At 44.4% G+C, this 16,508-nt stretch overlaps 1 protein-coding gene across 2 annotated transcripts in view; it reads right to left on the bottom strand.

Moving 5' to 3' along the window:
- Window positions 1-16,508, bottom strand: part of DMXL1 (Dmx like 1) — a 1,868,248-nt gene that overhangs the window by 523,614 nt on the left and 1,328,126 nt on the right. The window lies entirely within an intron of this gene.

The following is a 16,508-nucleotide window of genomic DNA, read 5'->3' as shown; positions in this document are numbered from 1 at the left end:
AATTAATCTGTTCCAACATCGGGCTCGACTCCCGCTGTGGGTAACAGAGGCATCTCAACTAATCCTTTGGAGACTGTCCCATTGGCTCTCAATAAAAAGAATAGAGTAATCGCTGGGAAAAAAGTTACTTCATGCAAAACCAAGAATAAAGAGGACATTACTATCTTTTGTAAACCTATTAGGACTCCTGCTATCACTTTGCCGCCATCAACTCAGCAAAAGAAAAGTAAAAACATACAGACCGCCACCCTATCTAATCAGGCTGCTACTAAACAATTTCTTAATAATCTAACTACACCAAAAAAAAAAGTGTAGCAGACGTCAGTGTGGCCATTACTAAAAAATATTCTAATATTGCTAGACTCAATGAAACTTCTAAAAGGATCAAAAATCAGTTGTCGGCTGCTCTAGTTACACATGAGCCATTAGATGACTTTCTGAATGAGATTGACATTCAAAAAGACCACTGAATAGAAACATCACAAAAACGGAGTAACGTGCAATGTGGGGAGCAACTCCACCCACATAAAAGTCGACCACGGGAGGAGGAACTCTCCACTTTGGAGCAAAGAATATTTGAAATAAAGAAGTCAGTGCACCATTATTTTTCCAATTCCATACTTGCTCAAAATCCTCTAGCTCTCAACCCATTCAAACAACTCAGCAGCCTACTCATGCGCAGGTGCAACTCTTGCAACCTGTAAACAACAAAGATAGTCATCAAATGAAGGCATCGAGTAACATCACTTAAGCCAACAGTGGAAGTAGCTCTTGTCCGCAGGTCCACAACTTAATACAATGCAGAACGGACCCATTTGATACCTACGATCTTAATTGGACATCTATATTGAATATCTTCGCTGAGATTCCGAGCTTAGAGGACCTGTCATCCTCTGATATAAATTAAGTAGAGTTCCTTCACGAATTAAACCTCTCCTCGGCTAGGCCATAGATCCAGTCTGGCATAGCCAAGCAATCTCTCTTTGATCTGGGTTTCACCCTTGCATATGACTCGTTTCAAGAAAATGTTGCCGGACTAAGAAACCAGCTTGAACACACTAGCAATTCTGACTATGTGGATCAGGTGCCAAATGCCAAATCAACTTTCATGGAAAAAACAGTTTACGAACGTTGTGACGCTAATCTCTTTTCTAATGCACAAAATTAACTCTCAGGATTAATCTCTGCCCCATAGCCATTAAAAATGTATCAAGTCCAGACATTGAAATTGCTTAGCTGGAACACTAGTGGGCATTGCCATTTGAAGAATAATTAACTTTATGATCTTGGCCAATTTGATATCATAGCTTTGCAAGAAACTTGGCTAGCTGATACACCTGTCTGGAATGACTAACATTTTAACCATACCAGCAATATGCTAAGCCAAGGGAAGACCGATGGAGGGACTACTTGTAGCTTCTAAAATCTCATCTGGCCTTTGTATGACCAGATGGGCTGATCCCAACCAGTTTACCCAGCTTGTTTGTATCTTTCTCAACAGCCATACAATAGCTGTAGTAAATATTTAGTGGAATCACGCTAGTATTTCCGATGACTCCTTCAGGGACATGGAATTCTTGCTCGATTCAATTGCGGCTGACATGTCAGTAACAGCAATTTTTGTTGTAGGCGATTGAATATACATTGTCTATCAACATGACACAATTACACTTCGTAGGTGGTCTAACCTTATGAACAGACAATTGTTTTTTTTTTAAACAATTTTTATTTATTTTAACAGCCAACACAAACCAAACTTACAGTGCACATAATGGCATGGATACACATCACTTTATTCATAACCACTGTGTCTTCTCCCTCACACCTCCCTTCCTACTCAAGCCTACTCTCCTTGTTCTGTTTCTACGTCCCGCAATAGGGATTCCTCATCTCTGGTTTCCGTTAGATCCCGGTCACTTGCTCCGCCATGTGTGGTCCCAAACAATTCAGCAATTAATTGTTTCCACGCCAATAAATGTCCTGCTTCCTCCTCCACCTCAGCGCTACTCGCCTCTTGCCATACTATGGTTTCCGCCTCCGCCCATTTCTGTAGGTCCCTCCACCACGCTTCTATCCTCTGGCTGCGACATGCTTTCCACCCCATTGCAATTTTCCTCTTAGCTAGTGCATACGCCAGGTCTTTCAGTTTAATCACATGATTTAGCTTATGTGGTCTAGGGAACCCCCCCCAACAGATATGCCCATACTGTGTCCACTTCCATGTTAATCCCTTTAACTTCCATCCTGCGCGCTATTTCTCCCCAGAAACGTCCTATTATTGGGCATGACCAAAACATGTGTACCATTCCAGCATTTTCCTCATCACATTTGGGGCAAGATTGTCGCTCTGCATTTTTAAACTTGCCTATTCGTTGGGGCGTCATATACGCCCTTTGGGTGATGTATAATTGTATCTGCTGTAATCTCGCATTTCTCGATACTTTTTTGTGATATCCCTGGGCGTGCTCCCGTATCCCATCAGTCATTGGGGCCCCAGCTTACTCTTCCCAATCTGGTCTAAGTTGTGTCACTTCCTTCCCCACTTTAGTCGCCATCAGCTCATATAATCTCGATATTTCGTACCCCCCTTCTGCTATGTCATATATTGCGTCTATGGCCGCGTCTAGTTCATACTGTCCCATATGTAACCCCGTTTCCTCCACCAGTCCCTCAAAATCCTTTATGCTCCCTTCTTGCCACATGTCGCCCATCGTTACTATCCCCACTGGCTCCCAGTGCTTCCTGATAGTTAATCTTAATTGCATCTCTCTTCCCGCTAGAGCGACCAATGGCACCTGCGGGGGAAGACGGGGTCGGGCTACCCATTATCTGACAGGCTCTCCGCCATATCTCCCACCCAAGTACCATCATCCTAGGGCACCCCTCCATATCCGATTTCGGCAACCAAATCATTTCTCTCAAAGAATGGGGCGCAATCCAATTAAAACAGCCCGGATTCAGAGGTCGGCTCCTCAGATAACCATTTAGCTACATACTGAAGTTGGCTTGCTATATTGTAAAGCTCATAGTTTGGGTTTTGCAGCTTCCAGAGGGCCACCCTATTTCTTGTCCCCTGCCAGAGAAAATCCCTGCATATGCTACTCATCCTGGCAAAGAATCTCCTCGGTATCAAGTATGGGATGTTCCCAAAGTCATGCAACAGTCTTGGCAGGACACCATTTTAAGCATTGCCCCTCTTCCCATCATCGCTACGGGTACCTCATTCTTGTACATCTTATAAAATTTGCTGGGGAGTCTGTCAGACCCCGGGGTCTTACTGGTTGGTAGCTGTCTCACCACTTCTAGTTCCTCTAGAGTGATTGGAGCATCTAGCTCCTCTCGCTCCTCAGCGCCAATCTGCAGCAATCCTATATCCTCTAAAGTTTCGCTTATTTCCTTGTTATCACTTTCCTCCACGTCCCCATACAGGATGCAATAGTAATCTACAAATTCTTGGTTCACTCCCTCTTGGCTGTCTATCGTGCTTCCATCTTCTCTCGCTATCATCCGGATTACTGATCTGGGGGTCTCGCTTTTGTATAGCCATGCCAGAACTCTTCCTGGTTTGTCCCCTCCTGCGTGCTGTCTCTCTATGTATTTTTTGTAATTTAGGTTGCACAGCCTTTCCCAGAGTCCTGTGCATTTCCGCTGCAGCCTAAGTATTTCCTCATTGTCCTCTTTAGTGCTGCCACCTCTTTTCAATGCCCTTTCTAGCTCCATTTCCGCCTCTTGTAGTTCCACCAGGAACCCACCCTGTAGCCCTTTGGACTTAGATATGGCTGCCCCCCTCACCACTACTTTAAAAGCTTTCCAGAGTACACCCGCTGAGTCTACACTGCCCGTATTGGCCTCAAAATAACTTGTTATTTCCTCTCTCATGTCCTCTCTAAAGATGTTATCTTTCAGTGCTTCTGCCCGGAGGCGCCATGTCGGTATTTTCGCTCTTGGGGGTCGGTACTGCCATGTCATTATCAGCGGCGAGTGGTCCGAAAGGACCCTCGCTTTATACTCTGTTTGCGCTATCTCTGCCATCAGTTTGTGTGTGACAAACATGTAATCCAGTCTCATATTTAGGTTCTCTGGGGCTGCAAAGTGCGTGTATTGCCGATCTTGTGGATAAGGTGACCTCCATGCAATCTCCAGCCCAAAATCTGCTAACAGGGACTGCAGTATCCTGGCCGCCGGGGTCGGTCTATCTATTTTGGTGTCTGACCTATCCAGCCTCGGGTCCAATACGCAGTTGAAATCACCTCCCCAGATCACTGCCCCTCCCAGGTTTACTATATAGGGTTCAAAAGTATGCCGCCGTATCCTGATTCGGGGCATATGTATTTATGACACATATCTCCCTGTACTCTATTAGTCCTTTTATTACCACCATCCTCCCATCCGGTTCAGCTGTAGAGCCCAGTAGCTGAAACGGTACATGCGGTGCTATCCAGGTGATCACCCCTCTAGCGTAAGCTGAGTATGTTGCACCCGCGACAGTCCCTCTCCACTTTTTCCGGATCACCTCTAGCTTTTCACACGTCAGGTGCGTCTCCTGCAACAAGGTGATATCTATTTTCTGTCTGCGCAGATACATCATGATCTTGTTTCTTTTTAGAAAACTATTGAGCCCTTGAACATTCCAAGTAACTATTTTTAGGTCTCCCATAGTGAGTCCAGTTCCAACTCCACCCTCCACCAATACCAGCCAGGTCTCAGTTCTTCCCTTTTTTCATGTAGGCTTGTCCCCCTATACAAACTTCCCCTAACTGTTAACACTGCCCCAACTGCCCCCTCCCTCCTACCCTCCATTACCCTCAAACCCACCACACTCCCCAACTCTCCCACACCCCCCTCTTCCCCTCCTTGCCCCACTCCCCCAACTGTTGCCCAGCTCCATCCCTGGATCTCAGGCACCCCCGCATCTAGCCCCTTTCTGGCAGTTGCCTTACTTACGGCTCAGCAGGGAGATATCGCCCTAGTGGCGGTCCTTCTATTCTGATTCTCGGGGGTAGGTTGCGTCCGTACCGTTGCTACTTATTCAAAAATCTTGCTAATTGCACCCTTCGTTATTCTCAATACGTTACACATTCTATATTCCAGTCCAAAATGTCCAAATGTCTCATATTACGATTACTCATTACCATGTGCACTTCTCATAATGTGCATAACTGTTGAATCACTTATCGTATCTTTTTTGACCCTGCTTCTCATCACTCTCCGGGCAGCCATGCGCATCCAGCCACGGCGTCGCTTCTTCCGGGGAATCAAAAAAGTGTGTTTTATCTTTATGGAAAATCTGGAGTTTTGCAGGATACAGCAACATGCATTTAAATCCGGCTGTGCGCAGCCTCCTCTTGATTGCCACGTAGCTGTAGCGCTGTCTTTGAACCAGCATTGTGTAGTCTGGATATGCTGTGATGGTTGCAGACGCTCTTTCTATCGTGCCTCCTTTCCTGAAGAACTCTAATATAGTTTCTCAGTCTCTGTAGTTTAAGATCTTCGCTATGATTGCTCTCGAAGGGGCTCCAGTTCGCGGCTTCCTCATCAAGGCCATGTGCGCACGTTCGACCGCAAACCCTTGGGAGAGCACATTTGCACCTATCTCTTGCATAATCATGTTTTCAACATAATTCGTAGGGTCTTGGCCTTCTTCCCCCTCCGGCAGACCGACCACGCGTATGTTGTTGCGCCTGGCTGTTCCTTTTGCCTCCTCTTCTTGATTCTCCAGATTGGCTACCTGCTGCTTCAATATGTGAACTGCCTGGGCATTGGCCGTGCCAGTGTCTGTGTTGGTTTTCACTGCACTCTCCAGACCGCTGGTCCTTTCTGCTAGCGCCCTCACATCTTGCCTTAGTGGGTTGACCTCCACTCCAACCGCGTCTATTTTCTTTTCAAGTGCAGTCCTCAATTCTGCCATTGCCGTCCCCCACGAGGCCTTCAATTCCATTATAGCCGTCAGGATCATGTGGTTCTCGCATGGTGCTGTTGTGCCTGTTGTTGTGGCCGCTCCACTTTGCGTTGGAGTGATGGGGGACTGTTGTGATTTAGCAAAAATGTCCATTGTGGGCTGCTTGCCCTTGGCCTTGCCTCCTCTAATCCGTCTTGTTATTAGCTCTCCAGTCTGATGCCCCAGCAATGGTCAGGTCTGTACCACTTTGCGGTTCCCCTCTTGGTTGAGGGTTACATGTGCTGTGGCTCGTCCCAATTTCCACGTTGTTTCAATGTGCGCGAGGAGAATGTTCCTGGTGCACCCTCCTTGTCTAGGGGGCGTCCTTGGTCTTCCTATCGTCAGGGTAGCTCCCCGAGCCGCAGCTAGTGCTCTGCTTCACTGGGTCCTGGGTTGCTCTGAGCCAGTCACGCCATAGCACCTCCTTGTCTCTCGCCAAGGGATATCTTCTCCCTTCTCCGCCCGCCTGCGGCTACAATGTCGTCCGTTAGTGAAGAGGGATCACCCTCGATGTGCCGGCTCGTGCTCCCCAGGTGGCTTGGGAGACACCACCCTCTTGTTTTATGCTGGCCTGTGCGTGCCCAGGCTGACTTACATTTGGCAGTTTCATGCCAGTGCGCGCTTGGGGCAGTGCTCCCACCAGTCCCCTTCTGATGTTTCTATGCCACGGGAGGGGGGCCATCTCTGCCCGGGTGTCCCACAACATCATGTTTGTGTCTGCACCTTCCAGCACTTTGGTTGCGTCAAGCAGCTGGAGACAGGGATTTTGTGCTCTCGCCTATTATGTTCCACCGTCTATCTTGCCAGCAATCAGTTCCTTTGTAGTGCTCCGCACTCAGGCTTCACTTGCCTGCCTTTGTCAGAGCTTAGTTTGACCACTTTTATGAACGTGTGTGGCCCAGAGAGCACCCCTCTGGTCCGATTCCTCCCTTCCAACATATGCCTCAGATTCTGGTCATCCGTCCACGGCAGCTTTCGTTTTATACAGCGTGGGCCTGCCCAGCTCCCTAATGCTTTGCGTTGTGCGGTCTCCGCTGTCTCAGGCGTCCCCGGGCTTCTCCACCTCTCGCTACTGTTGCCAGCCCATACCGCCGGCAACGGTCCGCGGCTGCAATTGTTGCAACAGACTCGTAATGGCCTTTCAATACTTACAATGTTCCTGCCAGGCCCGGCGCACTCGTTGAACCCTCTCAATCGCCAGCTCGTGCTTTGTGCACCGCACTACTCATTACAGTGCGTTGTGGCCATCGAGTGCGCCAGAGGTTTCCTTTGTCCTGTCCCCTCCGCCATCTTGTCCGTGCCCAAAACGAATCGGGTCTTTGCGCTTCAGAAGATCTATCTCTGGGCACACACGTCTGTTGCAGTCAGCTGTTTGCTCATTCCACGGGCCTCAGGTTCACACAGCTGCACGTCCTTTTTCAATTGTTTACAGGTTTATTTTCAGTCTTGCAGTGCCGGATCTTCGTCGGATGTTCAGGAGCTCTCGGTTAGAGCTGCCTACACCATGGCTACTAAGCCACGCCCCCAACAGACAATTGTTAATGCTTAATCGCACACTAGAGGGTGATTACCGTGCAAATTCTACCTGGCGCCGTCTTAAATAAAAAGCTATTATAGACTAAAAGCAAAGCTAAACCATGTCTTTCAGCTCAAGACAATCGCACTACATAAGATTCAGTGTAGCATGTTACCGTGGCCCAGCCCAGTTAGGACAGTAACTATTACGGAATGCGATTATATTTATTTGTATGTGATTTTTTTGTATATTACTTGCAATTCCTCTAATTCTGATTGTATATATATTATACACGCACATGTTGTACCTGATGCTTGGTATTGTACTCGATACTATTCGATGCAATTCTTCTAATTCCATTTGTATTTAGTTTTTACATTCTTATACAGCACTTGATGCCCTGTATTGTATGCCTTAATCTCCCTTTTGCCATCTTACCCTGTACTCTGTATGTATATGTACTCTGTATGTATATGTGCTGCTGTAACTTTAAGATATGCGCTCAGATGCCCAAGGGCCAGGCGCGCTATACAAATAAAATACAAATACACTGATCGTATCATGTTTTCACTCAGACAAGTTCAGTGTACGAAAGCAGCATGTCGTTGACTACGATCAGCTGACCCTGTCATGGCCTGGAATTTACCTGTCTTGCCTCGGTTAGATAAACACCTGAGGACCCGATTGTTTCCAGTGGGCGAAATCGGTTGCAATGGTCACCGGACCAACTACATGATCTCTACCTTTCCCTAAGAGATGGAACACCTGAAAATTCAGATGTGATAGTCTTCGACGGGTAATATGTTACCGCCTCCAACTCTTCACTGAGGTTCAAGCAAAAACGAACAAACCCATGTTTAAGCATAAACATTCTTTTGATCCAGCCCTCAGCCACCAAAAAATACTCCTCCGCAGAGCGATTAGGTGCCTTAAAAATCAGTCCCCTTTGGAACAACACTGCCGAACCAAACAACTGAAATTGAAATACAAAAACTATAAAATCCAGTGAGTATGTATTACAAGCTCTTTCCTCCAAAAATTCGGGAGCCATATGGCGCCTGCTCAATCAGGCCACCAACGCCCCTCAGTCCTCATTGCAGATCAATGCTGTATCTGAGCAGACCTGGATTGATTATTTCTCCGATCTTTATTCCTCCAAAGATCAGAATGCTGTTGAAAAGCTATCGATATGACAAAGACCAAAATGCTGCTAGGCTTTAACGTGGAGGATATTGTATTGTATATATCCAAAATTAACTAACTCAAGAGCCCGGATGGCCTGACTAATTCCATACTTAAGGCCAACCCGGAATCCTGGGCGCTGATATTAAATCAAATATATTCAGAGGTTATTGAATCCCAAGTAATACCAGCATCGTTGCGCAAGTCAAAGCTAGCACCAATATTTTAAAAGGGTAACCAGCAATGTCCGGGCAGCTATCGTCCTATTGCGCTGCTGGATGTGCCGGGTAAACTCTTCTCTAGACTCATCCTGAGAGAACTCAATCGGTGGATCACCCAAAATAAACCATATGATCCCCACCAAATGGGCTTCATTCTGGGCCTTGGCACAGCAATCAACTTAAGCGTCATAACGGCAATTCAACAGCAGATTAAGCGATCTAAACAAGCCATTTACATGGCATATATGGATTTTAAATCTGCCTTTGATTCTGAGAGAAGGTCCCTATTGCTATCCAAATTGGCCAGAGCAGCTTGTCCTCAATCTTTTCTAACTCTAGTTACTCAACTCCACTTAAACACCTCTGCCCGAGTAAGATTAACAATGGAAGGGCAACTTTCGGCCCCAATACCTACCCATCATGGCCTAAAACAGGGATGTGTACTGGCATCCACTTTATTTATATTTTTTATAGTTGACATGGGAAACATTCTTGCTGCAGTACCATATGATCCCCCTTGAATAGGCACATCATTGGTAGCTTGGCTTCTATATGCAGATGACCTTGTTTTATTATCAAAGACACCTATAGGTCTTCAGAGGCTATTATCTGCATTGGAGAAATATGCTGAAACCAACTTACTCCAAATAAATGTAGACAAAACGAAAGTTTTATGCTGTAACCCGAAAAGGTTGCGGAAGACACAGAGCACTAAATGGCTTCTAAATGGGAGTAAACTACAGGTAGTACACCAATATAAATACCTCGGAATTAACATCAGCAATCATGCAGCAGATCAGCCCTACTTAATTGAATTAAAAGCAAAAATGTGCTCAGCATCATCCCAGGCACTAATAATACGAGCAAGGTTTGGCAAATTCTCCTGTTCATCTTTAATTACGTTTTATATGCAAAAAGTCACGCAATCATTCTGTATGGATCACAAACTAAATCGCATAAAACTATACAGTTTTGGACAAGAATAGAAGGCTTCTTTTGGAAGCGTGTTCTGGGTCTTGCTAAGAGTCAGTCCATGTGCACCTTAAGATTTGTATTAGGCCTACCATCGCTATTTGCCCTGTAATCTCGGAAAACTCTTAGTCTGTACAGGAAGTTTCTCATGACAACTGATGCTAATTTATTACTGACTAAAATATCAAAATACATGCTCTACTCGGATCAGAATTTCCCTCAACAATGGAGAACTCATGTAATCTCTGTAATGGATGCAGCTGAAATCACAGAAGACTTGCTAACCCTGAATCCAACTAGAGCCAAACTCAAGTTATGGCAATCGGATTGGATATGCATTCTGGAAACGTGCAAGAAATATCGAGTTTTCAAAGATAATCCTTTTGGCTGACAAGCGGAACGAGCTATTCAAGCCCCATTTCAAACATTTTAGAACTTGGACGTTGGAAAACTTGTGTAACAAACTTTGTCATTCTAAATTGCCAATGGTACAAGTTGCAATTGTGAAATTTATAATCTTTTTAAAACTTGACAATTGATTATTTACTTTTCTATGTTACTAGAAACATATTTTTACCCCCATGGCAAAATAGCAACAATATCCCATTTATTTAACATCAGTTATGTGGACTCCAAGTTAAATGCTTCTGTGAATTCCATGTTGTCGTATTTTACGTGAACACTGGTTGGTCAGTGGACATGCTTGTAATTTATTGTATCAGTTTGTCTCTTCTCCTTTTTCCCTCTTCTCTTTTCTTCTTTCTTTTTCTGTTTTAGAGTGTTGTATATTGTAACAAAATGTAGTTTTTTATTGAAAGGTTGATTTCCAACTATAACAATAAAACAAACAAAAGATAATGACCCGAGAAATCTTTATTGATAATGAAACAACAAATTGGGGCTCCATCTCCCCATCACAAATAACTCCAACTTTAGAACACTTGAACACAAAAGAAGAGACAACAGATGAAAGATACTATATGGACCACAAATTGGCCTGTAAAAAACCATGCTGCAAACACAAAGAAAAGACCTCAGCTCTAGACTCTAAATCGCCTAGAAAAGTGAGGTGGAGCAGTACTGAACTACCCAAACCTGAGAAAAATGACCAGCAATTCTGTGATAATCAGGACCATGCCCAGAACACAGACATGATAAAAGAGCCCTCAAATACCCAGGGAAAACTGATAAACTTGTACTTACTATGTTAGACAGATCTTGGAAGGATCCCTACCCAAACCGAACTACGGACCTGACAAGCTTCCAAGCAATAGAAGATTTAAAATCAATTGAATCTAGTGATATTAAAGAGAGACTAATAAAAAATACTAGAAAAAAGGACACAGCGACTTAGAATTCCCTCTCAGTTAATAAAAGAAAGAATATGGAATGTTAGGAGAACTAGCCAAACAAGGATTCGACTTATACATAAAAAAAGGACACCACTCGAAAACAATTATGAGAGATCTCAAAGAAGGGAAGGACATCTGGTCGACAAAAAAATAAACAGACGAGAATTGTTAATATATTGCAAAGGTAACCAAGGCAAATTAAATCGAGAGGTATATTGCGAAGGCAACCATTCACAATTGATTTCTTCCAAGTTGTCATGGTTAATAGAGGCCATGTAAAAAAATCGAATCATTCCTCTAACAAATACAATGAAAAGAGAGCAAACTCAAATCAATTCAAAGTTGCAATATGGAACACAATGGGATTCAAGCACCTCCACAAAGAGAATCCAAATCTCCCTCTAAACTACCACCAACTTATACTTTTACAAGAAACCTGGATGCGCAACCAGCCGATACTACCAAACTACAAAATATGCTTGATTCCAGCTCTAAAACAACGTAAAGGAAGACCCAGGATTGGCTTACTGGCTGCCCTTTGAATTGATACTGGAGGTAAGCTGACTACTTGGTCCACGCTGCATCCTTGCATTCAGCTACTCAAACTGCAATTTGATGAAAATCATACTCGGCGCACCCATGTTGCAATTTTTAACTTATACTGGAATTCAGCTATCATTTCAGATGAGCTTTTTCTGAAACATGTCACAGACTTGTTGGACTCAGTATTTAATGATCCCCAACAGTACATGATTATAATATCTGGAGATCAAAATATAAAATGTATTACCATGGATAAAGAAGCTCAATTCACTAAATGCTAGAAATGGCTGGCATTGATGGCAGAGCAAAATCTTACAATCCTCAATGCAAGAATTGAAGGCGACTTTCCTGCCAAAACCACATGGAAAAGAAACACATCAGTTGCTATATTAGACTACGCATTTGTATCTGCGGATATGATGACCCAAATAACCAACTTTAAAATAATTAAAACAACTGAGAGTGATCATAATTTGTTGGAAATCACATGGGAGATACCATACAGGCCCAGCCAACAGTATTATTCAAACGATCTATACATAAATAATGGCAGAAAACAGAATCAATTGGTCAGCTCCAAAAATTGAAAAATTAATCAAGAAACTTAAAAACAACAAACACCATTGTGACATCGCTATTGTGTCAAGCGTGAAAATTTGGAAGCTATTAAAAATGCCAATGATGATGGAAATCAATCGCTGCTATTAAATACCATTAGCGAAATGACGTGAAATGAACATTGCACAACATTATTTTCAGATCCAGGACACAGCGCCAATGGCGAGGCAAATTTGAACAACGTGAAAGAATTACAAATTTACCATCTAGACACATTGCTACAATTTCAAAAAACTTAGCTCATCACATGCCCCTGTGGCTGACAGGCTATCCAATTACACATTAATACAACATCTGGAAAAATGGGCAACAGCTTAGTATTTAATCTATCAAGTAATTGAAAATACAGGGAGGATACCTTCATCATGGAAACAATCCATAATAATACCATTATTAAAAAAAAAGGTGACACAAACAATCCAGTCAATTACAGACCCCTGGCACTGCTAGATGCACTCGGCAAAATATATGGCTGATTAGTGCTACGTGATATGCAAAACTGGCTGAAAAAAAATAATACTATAGATCATCATCAATCAGGATTCATCGCAGGAGTAGGCACTGCTCCTAACCTGCTATTACTAGCAGCTCTCAAAGAACAAGCGAAGGAAACCAAGAGTCCTCTTTATATAGCGCTTGTGGACTTTAAACAGGCGTTTGATTCAATATCCCGGCTGTTGCTATGGGAAAAGGTAAGGAAGGCCGAGCGCCCTGCCAACCTATTAAATCTCGTTAGCCAATTTTGCTCAAACACCTCTATCAGGATCAAACTGAATCACGATGGTCTACTGTCTCAACCTATACTGACAGACAAGTCTAAAGCAAGGATGCATATTAGCATCCACGCTATTTAATTTTTATATCAAGAACATAAACATATATATAATGGCAAAGAACCCCCCCCCCAAACTTGGCCGAACGCAAATAGCCTAATTTCTCTATGCAGATGAGCTGGTCATTTTAGACCAGACCCCCATAGGATTACAAAAACAATTATCTGCCCTTTATGTCTAAGCATGTATGAAAAAATTGGAGATTAACGCTAAAAAAAACAACATAATGAAGTTCGATAACAGCAAAGGGAAACAAAAGCATACAGAATACTAATGGTTTATAGGCGCAGAACTTTTAACTTCTGTTACTGAATATACATATTTGGGTGTGAATATAACTAACAATCGAAGAGAAACACTGTATAAACTAGAGCATCGCAGGCCAAAATTGTGGATCACACCCAAATATGTATATTCAGTAACAGAAGTTAAAAGTTCTGCGCCTATAAACCATTAGTATTCTGTATGCTTTTATTTCCCTTGTTTTATTACAAAAAAAAGGTAATTGCTACTGTCACCTAGAGTGTGCAATCCAAGCTGCCACCATATCATTCAAATTGGCAACTTATTGAAGGCATATTTTGGAAATATTGGCTACCAGTACCCAAGAGCTTCCCTATCTCACTAATCCGATATGAGCTGGCCCTAACATCTTCGAGAGGAAAAGTTTGGTGGAACACCCTAATGCTATTTAGAAAATGCTTAATGCCGGAAGAGCATGAAAACTCACTAATTCCTACAATCTCGGCCTCATTAAAAAAAAGATACCAACAGGCACCTGGACACACACAGACCACTTCATGAAAATAATGGCAATGGCAGACATTGAGAAGCTGCTACTCATAATGAATCCGGTAAGAGCCAAACGCAAGTTATTTGATATGGACTGGAAAAAACCTTGGAAACTTGGAAGAGATACAAGGAATTTAAATATCCCATCTCCCTACAAAGAATAGGGATCAAATTCCCAAATACCTGCAAAAATATCCCAATGTAATCTATTTTATAAAAATAATGAGAATGAGGTTTGACCTCATTTTTCTTCACTCCCTCCGACAGGGAGCGAACATCGTGGTGCAGCAGACAGAGATCTATCTTAACTTCGCAAACTCTGGTTTCAAGTGAGCTGCACAGGGCCGCAATTGCAGCCAAGACTTTTTGCGCTGTCTTCAGGACAAAGCAGTCCATGATAGACCCTTCCTGTCCACTTTTATTCTTGCCGGATGGCATCCTCCGTCGCCTGTGTAGTTAATCCGACCAGTACCTGGGTCTTGGGAAGCTATGGCCAGTAAAACCAAACATCCAGAGTATTTATTGGGAGCAAGAATACAGCATATCATCCAGGTCGCCTGCCCCTAGGCCACTACAGCAGGATTGCTTACCCAAGCGCTTTTCAGGTCAGTAGTGTCTTTGCACTGGGGTCCAGGGATAAGGGTTCCCAAGCATCTGTACATGCAAGCCGCTAGCACCAGCAGTCTGGCAGTCCTTAGGTTCACTAGCAATCCCAAATGTAGCCAGGCATAACACTTGCAACGGCCTTGTTTCACATGCAGTGTGCAGAAGCTCTTAAGCAGGGCAGCACCGAGTCACGGTTGCCAGCATCAGAGTTAAGGGGACAAATACCCAGCCAGCGGGCCTCGGGCCTTACAACCACTGCCGGTATCAAGAGCAGCTCCATCGCGGTAAGCACATCACCACCGCTCGCTCTCAGCTCTGTCGCCCAGAGCAAGGTCTCGGCCGGCTCACTCTCCGAGCACACAGCAGTCAACTTCTCCAAGGTCGCAGCTTCCAGTCTTTCTGACCTCAGGCCATACTTGTCACAGGGGCCCGTCCCTTCGGCTGTTCTTCTTGCAAAGCGCTCAGTAAGGACTCTAGGATCGCACAGCTCTTCCAGGTGCCATATCGCTCCCAGACTCCTGATACACGCTGCCACCACCTTCCAAGACGATGAGTGAAAAATAGGCTTATGTTCTCCAGCTAAAGCAGGATCTAGAGGATCCGCGCAAGAGCCAGCACCAAACAAGTATTTGCAGAATGGTTCCTGGCCACGCCCCCTGTTCTTTCTGATGGATGTTCCTTCCATAGATTCCTCATTGCCCTCCGCTCTTACCCCTGTAACTGAAAGCTCACTCCCCGTAATACTATGATGGTAGATTCCCCAAAATGGCTAAGCATAGGCAAAAAATAACAGAAGCTGAGGACACAGGGCATGGTGCAAGCTATATACTCTGATGCCTACGTCACATCCAACTTCAATGAAGGAGCACATTGAGGGATTCCGACGCAGATATCACATGGCGCCCCCTGCTGGAAAAGCATTTCTGTGATCTGCTGAAGCTGGAGACTGGATCCATGATGAGGATCTGTGAGAGGACACTCTCAAAGTAACAATTCCTTCACTCTCAGATCATATCTTTCCATTCTGTTCTCGTAAGAATCACACAATGCTACCACCAGTATTGATGTCGTTCATTCCTCAAATTTACCTTTTACTCTCAAGTCAAACTTGGATCCAGCCCTGGTCATTTTACAGATATGTTGACACCACTTTGTTTCCATTAAGGAACAAGTTACTTACCTGTAACTGTTGTTCTCCAGCATGGGTCTGGCATGGATTCACATGCTCATGAATATTCCCCGTTGTCAGGCCGGGAATCCTCAGTATAGAAAAAAAAATCAGTATCGGTTTCGTTTCTTATCTGTCTTTCTTAGTAGTAACCAATCACTGGTCTCTGGGTCATACTGCCCCCAGCCAATGACTGCCCTCTCCCTAAGCACCGCCTCTGGCAGCCATCCTCAGATTTGGTAGCACGTAAAGTGGCAGTATGACCAAGTGAAGAGCCGCAGAGGGGTAGGCAGGAGGGTTCGCATGTGAATCCATGCCAGATCCATGCTGGACAACAACAGTTACAGGTAAGTAACTTGTTCCTTCTCCAGCATGGGGTCTGGCATGGATTCACATGCTCATGAATAAGAGAATACATAGCAGTACACATATGCACAACCACGGGAGGTGGCAACAGGCTCAACATTAAGCAATACAACAACTCAACATTAAGCAACTCTTACCTCCTCACCAGGCTCACCTTAGGCGAACAGGTTGCGCAGCACTGCTTGGCCGACCCTGGACTCCTCCCTGGAGTCCCGATCGACGCAGTAGAATCTTGTGAAGGTGTGCGTCGACCTCCATGTCGCAGCCCTGCAGATGTCCAGCAGGGGCACACCAGACAGGAACGCCGTGGTAGCAGCGATCGCTCTGGTCGAATGGGCTCTCGGACGGCCGGGCATCGGTCGGTTTGCCAACCGGTGACAGTGCATGATGTAGCCGGAGAG

Source organism: Ambystoma mexicanum, chromosome 6p (genome assembly GCF_040938575.1).
Source record: "Ambystoma mexicanum isolate Mex_15411 chromosome 6p, UKY_AmexF1_1, whole genome shotgun sequence".
Taxonomy (NCBI): Eukaryota; Metazoa; Chordata; class Amphibia; order Caudata; family Ambystomatidae; genus Ambystoma; species Ambystoma mexicanum.
This window is presented reverse-complemented; position numbering and strand designations above follow the sequence as displayed.